This window comes from Poecilia formosa, unplaced genomic scaffold, assembly GCF_000485575.1.
Source record: "Poecilia formosa unplaced genomic scaffold, Poecilia_formosa-5.1.2 Scaffold115, whole genome shotgun sequence".
Lineage (NCBI taxonomy): Eukaryota > Metazoa > Chordata > Actinopteri > Cyprinodontiformes > Poeciliidae > Poecilia > Poecilia formosa.
The window spans coordinates 399,914-411,895 of NW_006800054.1; the positions used below are offsets into that span (position 1 = coordinate 399,914).

General features: G+C 41.6%; 1 protein-coding gene across 3 annotated transcripts in view; it reads right to left on the reverse strand.

Annotated features, from left to right (window-relative positions):
* The window catches only part of s1pr2 (sphingosine-1-phosphate receptor 2), a 19,125-nt gene extending 8,829 nt beyond the window's left edge, over positions 1 to 10,296 (reverse strand). Inside the window, exons 1-2 of one of the 3 annotated variants that reach the window (XM_007560381.2) lie at positions 9,641 to 10,296; positions 1,939 to 2,120 (exon numbers count right to left, since the gene is read on the reverse strand). The gene's annotated coding sequence lies outside the window, so the exon portion shown is untranslated. Of the gene's footprint in view, positions 1 to 1,938; positions 4,897 to 9,640 lie in introns of those variants that run through there. The other 2 variants (XM_007560380.2, XM_007560379.2) reach the window with 2 other exon arrangements.
* Positions 10,297 to 11,982: the final 1,686 nt, after the last annotated feature.

An 11,982-nucleotide genomic window follows, 5' to 3' on the forward strand; every position in this document is an offset into this window, starting at 1 on the left:
AAAAACATCAAAAACATTGAAGACATCAAAACCCACACTCTAATCCTAATTTAGCCATAAGCAACTCTAAACAGGTGGGTTTTAAATTGAGATTTAAAGGCACCCCGTGTTTTAGATCACATTTGCTAAAAGCCCCAAAATGATTCAACAGTTGTTGTTTTTTTCTGTAAAAGTGTCCATGCAAAAATATTGCTGCCACCTTACTTTACTTTACAGTTGAGATGAAAGTACTCAGGATTACACATGTCTCTCTTTTTACTTCAAATGTATTGCTGATCATTATACCCAAACAGTTTAATTTAAGCTGTAACACAAAAGGACGCGTCCCAAAGATAAACATCTTTTACCCTATGTGAATTTATGAACTCCAATCTTTTTCTGACGCCTTTGGACTAACGGCCTCTTTCTCTCCGAGTGGCCATTCAGCTTAAAGGACTCATTTCACTGTGGATACTGACACTGTATCACCAGCTTCAGCCAAGACCTTCACAAGATGCACATTTTACACCAAAACACTTTTAAAACAGAGAACCAGTCTCTTTTCCTGAATGATGCAGAGACCGGACCGAGACCAAACCGCTGGTCCGGTTGTTTGGTCCGCACCAGAGTTTGCTTAATTGTGATCTCAAATGCACAAAAGGTCCGGATTAATTGGGGGAAATGAACTCTGGTTCGTTTGGGTGCTTGAAAGCACCCAAAATTGCTTAAATAAATGACCGAGGCTCTTTTATGCGTCAAATAATTAAGCACCAAGCAGAGTAGAAGAAATACGCCGTTTTCTACTGCTGTGTTGAATTTCCTGTAAATTTTTCCATGACGACATATAAGAAAGCAGGTTTGATTTAATTTAATTTAAGTTAAATGTTGCGAATTAACCTCCCAGGAGATTTTAAAAACGGCTTTCTCGTTTTTTTTTTTGTTTGTTTTTTTTAAAGAAGCGTCATAGTCTTAACGTGTGTAAATTCATAAATTTGAAAAGTGATACAACAAAATCACAATATTCTGGCATCTATAAATACAGAAATTCTGCCAACCTGAGAAAGGCAGTAAATTTTTTTGTTTTGTTTTGTACAAACTTATAAACTTATATTTAAAAATCAGGGCACAAAAAATGAGGCAGAAAAAGTCTCCCGAAAGGAAAATTCCATGTAACATGTACAGTAGTCACAAAGTTTCCCCAGTCAAGTGTTGACATGTCTCTCTCTCTCTCTCTCTCTCTCTCTCCCTCACACACACACACACACACACACACAGAAGAGAAGGAAACACAACTATTCCCACCACAAAGTTTCACCACAACTCCCACAACGTTTCAAAAGAAGCTCCTTAAGTGGTACATGCGTGCGTCTTTGCCCCCACTTTATGATTCATAAACTGTGTCATGATGATGTTTGCGTTCCCATCTCCACCCCTGCGTGGCACTCAGATGACCCCCCCGAGGCAGGCTTTTGGTTTTTTATCGAGCTGAACTATGGAGTCATAATGTGCCACCAGAAAACACAGTGGCCACATACGATGCCTGCAGCAACTCTCTGCTGTGTTATCAATCACTGGACCCCAAGCCTCCATCTGTGTGCGATAACTGTTTCACATAAGCACAGCCAAACTATTGATTGTTCACCAGAATTTATTCATTTTTCCAGCCTGCCTCCAACTGCTGTTGGGAGGAGGTGGATTTGGGTCGCGGCTGCCGTGACACGACTGAACTTTATTCTGGCCCTTCGAATGACACCTGCGCCACACATCTCTATAGCTGGGGGGGAATAAAATCAGCAAAAGCAAAAGCAAACAGTAGAGTCAGAATCTACACGCTTCTTTGTTTTGGTGTTACACCGCAGTGCAGCTGTAGCAAAACAGAAATGATCATCGTGCGCCCCTGTTGTTGCATTAAAGTCAAGCAGAAGTTCTCACTAGAGTACAGAGTAAATGTCACCTTACCCACAGAAGAAATGCATTCAGGTCCTCAAAGCTATCGCAACATGTTTGTATCTCTAGATGTCATCAAAAGAAGGGTTGACAGCTTTTGTCAGCAGCAGAGCTCTGAGTGTGACCTCTGCTCCACTCATCTGGACACCTTCTCAGCGCTTACCGCTCTACTTCAGAAGTCGAGAGAGCAAAATCTGGAAAGACAGAGACAGGGAGTCTCACACATTTTAGCAGTGATTTCCTGTGCACTGCATGTATGCAACAGAAGCAAGAGGATAAAAGGGTAGGAAGTAGATTAGATTTTTTTCTGTTAAAGGTCACAAGAGACAAGCCAAAAGTGAAGGAGAAGAGTAATCTAGAAGGAGGCCGTGTGTGTTCAAAGGTGTAAAATATGAGATGGGGTCTTGCAACATCTCACCATCTTGTCTTTAGAGAGGAACCTCAATTCAAAGAGCAGCTAATTCACGACACACACAAACACACACACACAACAAAGAAGAGACTGTCCCTCATCAGACAGGTCCAGGCCTAAAACACATCCCTATTTTTAAATAGAGAAGTATGAGATTCAAAACTGTATCAGTATCATAGCTGCATCAGAGCTTTTCGGACAAGAGTGAAGCTCTTCCTCTTTTCGTGCAAAATTAAACTGTTCCCTGTTGTGCATTTTACCTTTTGTTTGTGTCAAATGTTTAATTTTAGCCACACACGCCATGCCTTCCTCTCTCTTTGTCCTCTCCCATGTACGTTCAAGCTTCACAAACGCTGCATATAATCTATAAGACATCGGGGCAGTGTGTGTCCCCAATACGTGGGGTTTCATCATATAATTAGGGATTACCCTTTCGCTCGTCAAACTCTTGACAGTTTGAGCACAACCGCCCTTGTGAAGCATCCAATCTGTCAGTCTGAAGTAAAATCATCTATATATATTTTTTTTTGCTTTTTTTTTTTTTTTAATTCTCACTTTCAGAGTTACTTGTTTATTTTTTTTTTTCTATTGCTCTACGGGCAATGCTATCTCTCCTGATTGGCAATGCTTTATTTATTGCAACTTGTGACAGCGAGAGGATGTAAAAACAAAGAGCTGTGTAAAGAAGGGCATCATGTAGCCTCAGGAACCATAACCCCCTCTCCTTTTCTAGTCTGTTCACTCTTCCCAGATGGGGAATTAGTACAGTCACCCTTAGACCATTTCTGTCAACTTCAAGCTGCTCTCCAAATCATTCAGGTTCTTAAATTGCTCTAATTTGCATATTTCTACTTGACTCTGAACCCTGATTTCCAAAGCCACATCATCTCTAGCCCAACACCCTCTCTTTGCTGCGTAAATTTTAAACTTGCCTCAGAGATCAAAGGATGGGGGCCACAGAGAAGTGATTAAATGCACATTAAGACAGATTTATTTAGCGCACATTTGAAAGAGGCCTGTTCTTGAAGCCGTTTTATAGAAATCTTCATTACAGCCCACACTGGGCCGTCAGTTCTCAGTTTAGGAGCTTTGCTTCATGAAACAATGTTTTCCAACCCAACTCAAATGTGCATGTTCAGAAAAAAGGTGATACTGTTGTTCACTTGTGCATTTCCTTTACAGACAGGATGTGATCTCAGGTGTTTAGCTGTCCTGGGGTTTTCACCACATGCGTTAGTTAGCTACGCAGAATTTTTGTTTGCGTCTGGGACATAGGTAGACCTCATATAAGAAGTGCTGATGCGAGTTAGTTAGGGTTGCGTGCCTGAAAGGGGGCTAGTGTTAACCACACTCTAAATGTTGGGACTCGAGTGTGTCAGATGTGCACATCCACTTTGCACAGTTCCTTTTCGGGCAGATCGGTTGCAGAGAGAGACAGTAGGTCAGATGTACATGAAGCTCAACGGCATGAATCGTGCTTGATCTGAGCTTCACGCACCCTGAACCTCTCACACCTTTCAGTGTTGTTCTCTTTATATTTGGATCTCTCCTAATGAAAGGTTTTCAAGTTCCCTGGGCGTCTTTTGTTTCGGCTCTTTGCTCATTTTCTACTCTGTAGATCGACCTTGAGCTCCACCCTTTCTCAAGTTCTCTTGTTTTGTTGGGAAAGCTGTGAGAGGCCTGATTATTTGTTGCATTGCGAGCTATGACAACATACATTGAAGAGAGTGTGTTTTGCAAGTCCTTAGGGTTGTTCATTAAACTGATTTTGCACTGATTAACAGGGCTGTAAACAACCCAGGAATAATACAAAAAAAAAACAAACAAAAAAAAAACATCATAAATAATATTGGAGTGCAATCTGATGGAAAATTACAAAAATCCACAAAGGCTAGCACAAGAAAGCACAGTGTATCCCTGAATGCATTTTCCTCAGGGCCAACAGTATTAATCTTACTTGATGGAGCCCTCAGTCTTTCCTTTTCATTGGCTGTTATAGGAAACACATTTTAGACTCCTCTGGCAAACACAGATCCATTAAACAAAATCCTGTTTTAGTGGAAGAAAAACACAGTTGCCTGGAGAGGGAACATTGTAATGTCCACACACTCTACAGTTGTTACCCAGAACTTTAGGGGTTGTTTTCTGTTTTCCCTAAAGAAGGGAATTAATTTACCTAACAAACAAAAAATAAAACTGGTTCTGTAAAGAATAGTTATACGGAATATACCCAAAAAATAAGAATCAAGTGCATAAAGTTTTTGCAAGTATTATTTTGTTATTTAACTTTTGGCTTGTTGAGGGATTTTTCATAGCCTAGGAAAAGGACTGTTTTTTTTACAAACAAAATATGTGGAACTTAAGTTCCTTCTTGTCAGCAAAACAGCTGCACTTTGGTTTTACATCACAATTTGGGTGGTTTCCAGTAGTTTCAATAAAGAAAAGCAAACATATCTATATAATTGTTTACTCTACTCAAGAGTGCATAAGGAACATTTACATTTTGTAACAATATGATTTTATCAATATATTTCAGTATTTAAAAAAGGGGGAAGGAATTTTTTTTGCTTGATTTGGTCAATTAATAAAATCACTGAAAATGGTTAATGCTGTTGTTTTGGATTTTTTTTTATATATTCAAAATACATGTAAATCCCTTTGGAGTTGTTTTTATGCAAGAACAACACAATTTACAAACTTGGACTCCTCTCAGCAGAATGCCGACATACAGCTGCATGTCTGCTTTTGCTGATTTCTCAGTGCGATCTGATTGCTTGAAACCTTCGGTGGTTTCAAGTGAATAATTAAAATCAGTGTGAAGCCAGCTACATAACCGCTGTTAGAAAATGCTGACATTGAGCTTTGGTTCTGCTGATCTCTTTGTCTCCATCGTCACAGTGGCGAAAGCTTTGGGAAACATTAATGTTCCCAAACAACACACTTAACTGATAGCGTGGAGTGTGCTTTTAAAGTTGCACAACGGAAAATTGAACTGTGCCCCTTAGTCACGCACATAAAGGTTCTGCATCTGTGTAGGTTTAAAACAAGGCTGGATCCGTTCATTACACGTGTGGGCTGAGCAGAGAAGGTCTGCGGTGCAAACCTTCTGTGCAAATACTATTACACCCCTAGTTCACATGTGAAGGAAAACCTCTATAGTTTAACAGTTTTGTTGACAGCCAGAATTGAAAGCTCAAGATCATAATTCCTGCCGCTTGTGTCTGAGCTGAGCAAATATTTCATCCAAACTTTAGATCTATAAATAAGTCATAGCCTCTTCTCCTATGGCTGCTTGACCCTTTTGAGGGAAAATGAAAATACAGCAATGCAAGAAGGCAAAAATGCAAAAAATAAAAATAAAAACAAAAAAATCAAGCATTGACAATAACAACAGGAGGTCAATGGTGGTTCAAGGTGGGCCCCGGATTAATTTCTACACAGAGCCTCTCACAACCTTGAACTTGCTTAATATATATGATGGAACGATGGTGGAGCAGTTCCAAGGAAGTTTAAGGCGATCCCCTTACTCTAAACTGCCTGACACGGCTCATCTAAAGTGGAAGCGGTTGAGCCATTGTCAGTTACACAAACTGGCTGCACTTCCACTGAAGCTGTCTTTTCTAAGAGAACTGTCTGGCCTCTGTTTTGACCCTCCTTGTGGGTGGCTGTTGGTAAATCTCCATCCAAAGACCCAAGGCTTTACTCATAACAGCTATAACCAAAAAGAAAAAAACCAAAACACGTCATTACTTTAGCGCAATTTTGAGGTCTGTCAGTTATTACGAAATTTAAAGACCAGACACAACGCAAAATCTTAAGTTCCAGATAAAACAAATGGATTTAGCAGACTGACTAGCTGTAGAGAAAGTCTGAACATCCGAGAAGACTGTTTCCAACATATTTCAGAGTCTCTGGAGGGTGGGGTTTTGGAGTAATCCTGTTGAGTTTTGCAGCTGTACAAACAAGCTGACTGCACAACAAAGACGTCCAACGGCGAACCAACGATGTCGGAAAGAACAACATCATCTTAATGCGCACCTGGTCAGGAAAGCATCACTTAAGAGTGAACTCCGAGAATGTCCGAAAAAACAACAAAAAAATAAAAGTCAAGAAACCACGACATGACCACACTGATTAAGCCTGCTGCCAGAGCAGATGAGTTGTTCCCATCTAAGTCATAAATCACAGTACAACCCAAACAGTGGTTGCAAAGTGCTGCTAATCCCATCCACAGCCACATCACAAACCAGAAACCCTGCTTTTGAGTCTACTTGTCATTGTCCCTGCTGGAGGTATAATGTTCTTGTGTGCATCTAACTCTTGAGCAACATCCCACAAGGAGAACTGCTACTCAGATCAACCCGTTTCTGTCCTTTCGTCCAACTGGCAGCTTTCTTTTGGGATCGAGGCTCGATCCAAGTCTGAAATGTGAGGAGGAGGGAAGTGTTATCCACATGCAAGAAAGCGTTAGGAAATCCTGGCATGCTGCTGCAAGCATCAGTGCCTGGCCATGGGGGGTCTTATGGTTTATCCAAGTACTTTAAGTGGGAAAGGAATGTAACAGGACACTTTTACACTAACGAGCTCCTTTACTGGAAAAAGAATACCTTCATAATACCTTCAAAGGTCATTCCCCCCACCCCCTCCACCAAATATCAGTTTATGTAACTGTTTATGTAATAATCAGTTCAACCTTTACATCCAAGAAAGTTTGTTTTAAAAAGGAAAGACAGATGTGGCCAGTGAGTGTTCATCTGTGTAATTCTACCTCCAAGCAAGACTGAGCACCTCCTCCTTTCAGTTCTGTTTATGAAATGAGGAAAAAGAAAAAAAACAAAGACCGCCATATTTATAGCCCTGATTGGGGGCACTCCTCGCTGCTTGCTGTGAGTCAGAAGTCTACATGCTGTCAGCTGTGTGTTGTGACTTGCACTTCAGTAACTTGCGAACAGAAGGCGTTTATTTTTTGTTGTTTTTTTTTGTGCCACACCCGAGGAAAGTGTTTTTCTTCTGAAGAGAACCAGTTAGAACTCTTAACACAGAGAACCCAAATGGCCGTCCAAATCCCCTATTAATATCACCGCACAAACCTCTCAAATTAGCTATGAACATGTGCATCGACTGCTGGCGTTTTCTGTGGTTTCTGTTCTGTCTAAAGGCAGAGTCTTCTTGCTGTGGCTCGACACTGGTTTTATTCAACCAGGTTAAAAAACAGGTCAGCTCTGGCACGTGGCTCCATGCAGTCGTCTCTCGGAGTCAAGGCTCATATGAGCCGACTATAAAGTGGTGACAGAAGACAACAAAAGAAAAGTCAGGCTCCCAGAGGAAAAGGCTTCTCGTTGCTTCCTATAAATGGACCGCTCCCAGGCCCGGGCTGAAATGTGAGCATCCTTCAGGGATGGACACCACCCACCCAAAATCCTTCCCGCCTTCAACCCCCTTGTGAACTGGTTCAATAAAAAAAAATAAAAAAAAAATCCCACAATTCTAAGTTCCCACCACTCAAATACCATTAATTTATTTATCCGTGCATGCACTTATACATCTATTTATTGATTCAACTCATCTATTTGTCTTAATTTCTCACGCTACCCCTTAGCAGTCCCCCCCTGAGAGAGCTCAAATTTCAGCAGTCAACTTCTAGAGGAATACAGAGCCATGGAGCAGAGTGAGCTGGGCCAACAGCACGTAGATCCTGAACTCTGAGGTGATGACCTGCTGATGTGAGTCAATAACCCAGCTCTGCAGAGCCCAGTTTGAGTGCTTCACGTCATCAGCAGGCTGCCATGAGGTGAGAAGTTGTGGTCAAAGTCTTGAAGCCTTTCACAGCACCCTCCAGAGAGGGTCCACGGACTGTGCATGGCGAGTGTTGAAAAACCCGACAGCGGTCAGGTTCGGTGGGTTGGGCGGGTGCTTTGCTGGCCCAGTGAGCCATGTGATCGCATGAATGCAATATCGACGGGCATGTGGCCGCGTCCACCTGCCCTGTCTCCAGCCGATCACGGTCCAGAGGTGGTCATGCATGCCCGAAACAAAGACAGCAGCCCTCATCCAGCTGCAGCATCATTCAGTCTGCTGACAGCCCTTTCAACAATCTTATCCAAACTCTGCTGAAGGAGCTTCCTCTTCTCCCCTTATTCCTGATGTTATCACACTGATGCTTGCTTGAATTAAACAAGCTTTTCAGGACCCCTGCCTGCTTTTCTTGTTTTGTTTTTTTGTTTTTTTGTCCCATTGCTGCAGCTGAGAGTTTAGACAGCGCACTCACAAGCCCAGGCAGATTCAGGGAGCTTGTTAATGAGCTCCACGCTGTGCAGTGTGAACCAGGTCGAGCACAGGCTAGAGGTTGAAGGATGTGGGCTTTTTATCAGGACAATAAACACTAGTTCCTCTGCCTTATCATCTTATCACACCGTGACTTGAAGAATCTCCCAGGACGCCTTCTGGAGCCCTGACACCCATGCATCCTTCATCGGCACAACGATCTTTAAAGGAAGACTTAAACTTGACCAGAAAGAGCAGCTTTACATGATGAAATGTGTGCATAAAGAACTTGTGCAACGTCCATTTCTGCTGACAAACTGTGCCCTGTTAAGTCATTCCTTGCAAGAGTCTCTGAGCTGCAGCTCAAACCCCACGAGATTAACTCCTATACACGGGGATAATGGGGGCTTTTGTCTTATTAATACATCCTTTCAGTACAATGCTCTCTTTAGAGTGACGGATGAACAAGCCTGGACAGCATCGGAGCGTAGGGTCAGAGAGTGGAGGGCGGGGAGGAGGGGGCGCAGCAGGCTGCGCAACGGCTCCAAGGAGCTGCGAGGCTCCTAAACAACTCCACGGCAAATGATGCAGCGGGCATAGGATGGACCTGTGCGTGGACATTCATCACTGCAAAGTGTTTTCACTAAAAAAGCAGAACGTTTAACAAGCACAGCTGTCACGTGGGACCCACAGCAGCGTTTGGAGCTGAAGCGTGCAGAGGTGCCGCTTGTTGTGGGCGATCACACTGTCATGAGTTCGTCACTGGAACATTTCCAGAGTTCGTCGTAAACTCAGATGTTCGGTTGATCATTGCGCGCGTTTTGACTCACGGAAACATTGCAAATCAGGGGAGAGTACACAGAGGATGGGGTTCTGAACATGAAACATTTCTGTGAAACGCGCAAAGTCTCAAGAATCGATTCGATGTATCACGTAGGATACTTACGGGAAGCGCGGAACCTATTGTTCGCGTGCTCCAGCACATGCTGTCACAATAAACATATATATATATATGTATTAGAAGAGCGTACAACTTACCCCATGAGAAAGAGAGTATGGAGCAACAGGGGTGAAAAAACTGCGTCCAAATGTCCCCACACGTGTTTAAAAAAAAAGTAAAAAAAATAAATAAATAAAAAACAACCTAAAAACTGAAAACGCTGCGCTGTTTTCCTCCGCTCTGGGGTCGGGAACCAACGGTGTCAATCAAAACTTTAGTGGACGACTAGACATCATGTCTTGTCTAGTCTGTGGTAACTAAATCCATACCGGTCTGTGTTGAACCACAGAAGCAAAGTTCAGCCGACAGCGTGATGATTCCTTAAAAAAAACGGGAACTGATGCGATCCAGACTCATAACTCAGACAGAGACCGAGAAGAGGGCAAATCGAAAAAAAAAAAAAAAAATCACACTTTCTCTTTTGTCCTTCCTAATCCAGCAGTCCGTCTGATTGTCCTGCTGCTCGCTGGGAACAACAACTCTACGGGGCCGAGGAGCTTCTGGGAGGCACACACACAATAGACTGCGCTCTCGCACACCAACACACACCCACACGGTAGAGAGACGGTGTGGGGTGTGTGGAAACGTCATAAGCCGCGATTCACTGTTTGAGAAAATAACGGCGCAGTTTTTGGTGGACAGGAATTAATGTGGAAAATAAACCTATTTCTGGGGGATTTTTTTTTCCTTACCACTTTGTAGCGTACTGAATGAAATCCAGATGTTCCACCTCCTCATTTCTTTTTTCTTCTCAAACTGTGGCACAAGTACAACCGCTGGTGCTGTACTGCAAAAAGGGTAAAAAAAAAAAAAAAAAAAAAAAAAATTGAAATTAAACAATTGTCTCCGCTGTACTCATACTTACTAGATGTAACTGAGATTAAAAAAAAAGAAAAAATAATTTTTACTGTCTGTTTCACTTTATATGTTCATTAAAATGTATCAGACCTGTTGCTCTTGTAAAGCACTTCCTGATGATATTTGCGGTGACCCAGCATAAACTGAAATGCAATTGACGCATGTTGTCCCGTTAATTTGATCTCTGTTGTATTAGAAACTTCCTAACTTCCTAAAAGAGAAGTCTGACGGTAAAAGAAAAAAATATGAACGCCCATCACTTACAGAAACCTTTCTTGTATCATTTACCTCTGAAGTTGGACGCTAGATCAAACCCATGTTTACGCATGATCCAGTTTAGCGGAAATGTGTTGAATTTGTGTTTTTTATTTATTTATTTATTTATTTATTTATTTATTTATTTATTTATTTATTTACTTATTTATTTATTTATGATTAATAGCAACCTTATCCGTAAACTACATGTGTCAAATTCAAGGCCGGGGGGCCAAATCTGGTCCGCCATAACTTTTTATGTGGCCCTCTAAAGTCTAACAAAACACCTAAGTGAACCCTTTCAAATAACATTTCTTTGCGTAAACATTGTTCTATTAATCAAATTGAATCAGTTTTTTACCTGTGTGCTGCCAAATTACATCATTGTGGTTCAATGTGATTTAACTTTAAGACGTACTGAGGGCAGAAATAGCTATTCATTCATATTTTAGAAATTTGTTCATGGGTTTTATCAACGCATTCTGCCACAATCAGCCATTTGAGGACATTTATGATCTTGATATGGCCCAAAATGTAAATGTGTTTGGCATCCCCACTGTAAACTATCCTGTCACTACAGCAGCATGTTCACAAATGTCTTTTTTTTTCTCTTCTCACACATAAACACTTAGAAACTAATTGTAAATAGTTTAATTTCACTATTTTTTTTTTTACAACAGCTATAGCTTAGTATGTATAAAAAGGAGCAATATTGGATTAAAAGTGGAAGATTTGTGATCAAATTATTATTATTTGTTGTTTTTTTGACACAACGCTAGAAAGCTAAAATGTTCTCATCAAGGTTATGTTGCTGTTACGTCTATGGAGATGGTGGTAATTTGGCTCGAGCTGGTGCTTGTTGTAACGCCCGTGAGGATTACACATTACACCTCATTGGCACGGCTTCTTTAGGCAGAAATGCCACGGCAGTGATATGAATATAATTCCATGTTGTTCGGTGATGAAATGTTTTCCAACTCTAATTTCCATTGAATTTCTAACCCATTTTATGAGTTCATGTGGTAAAGGGGTGAGGTGAAGGTAAGTCAGAGCACGTTAGTCACCTGGGCTGTGTCTGAGACTGCAGGTGCTGCCTGCAGAGAATGAGCTACTATCCAGCCTCCTCTGTGGAGGGTAATAATGTCTCCAGTCATTATCCTGAAAGTCATCCCTAGTGGCAGTGATGTCATGCGTCTGTGAAAGGAAGGGGCTTCTTAATGTTCTCATGCATCACTTAGCTCGCAAAAACATCCCTCCTGACTTCTGT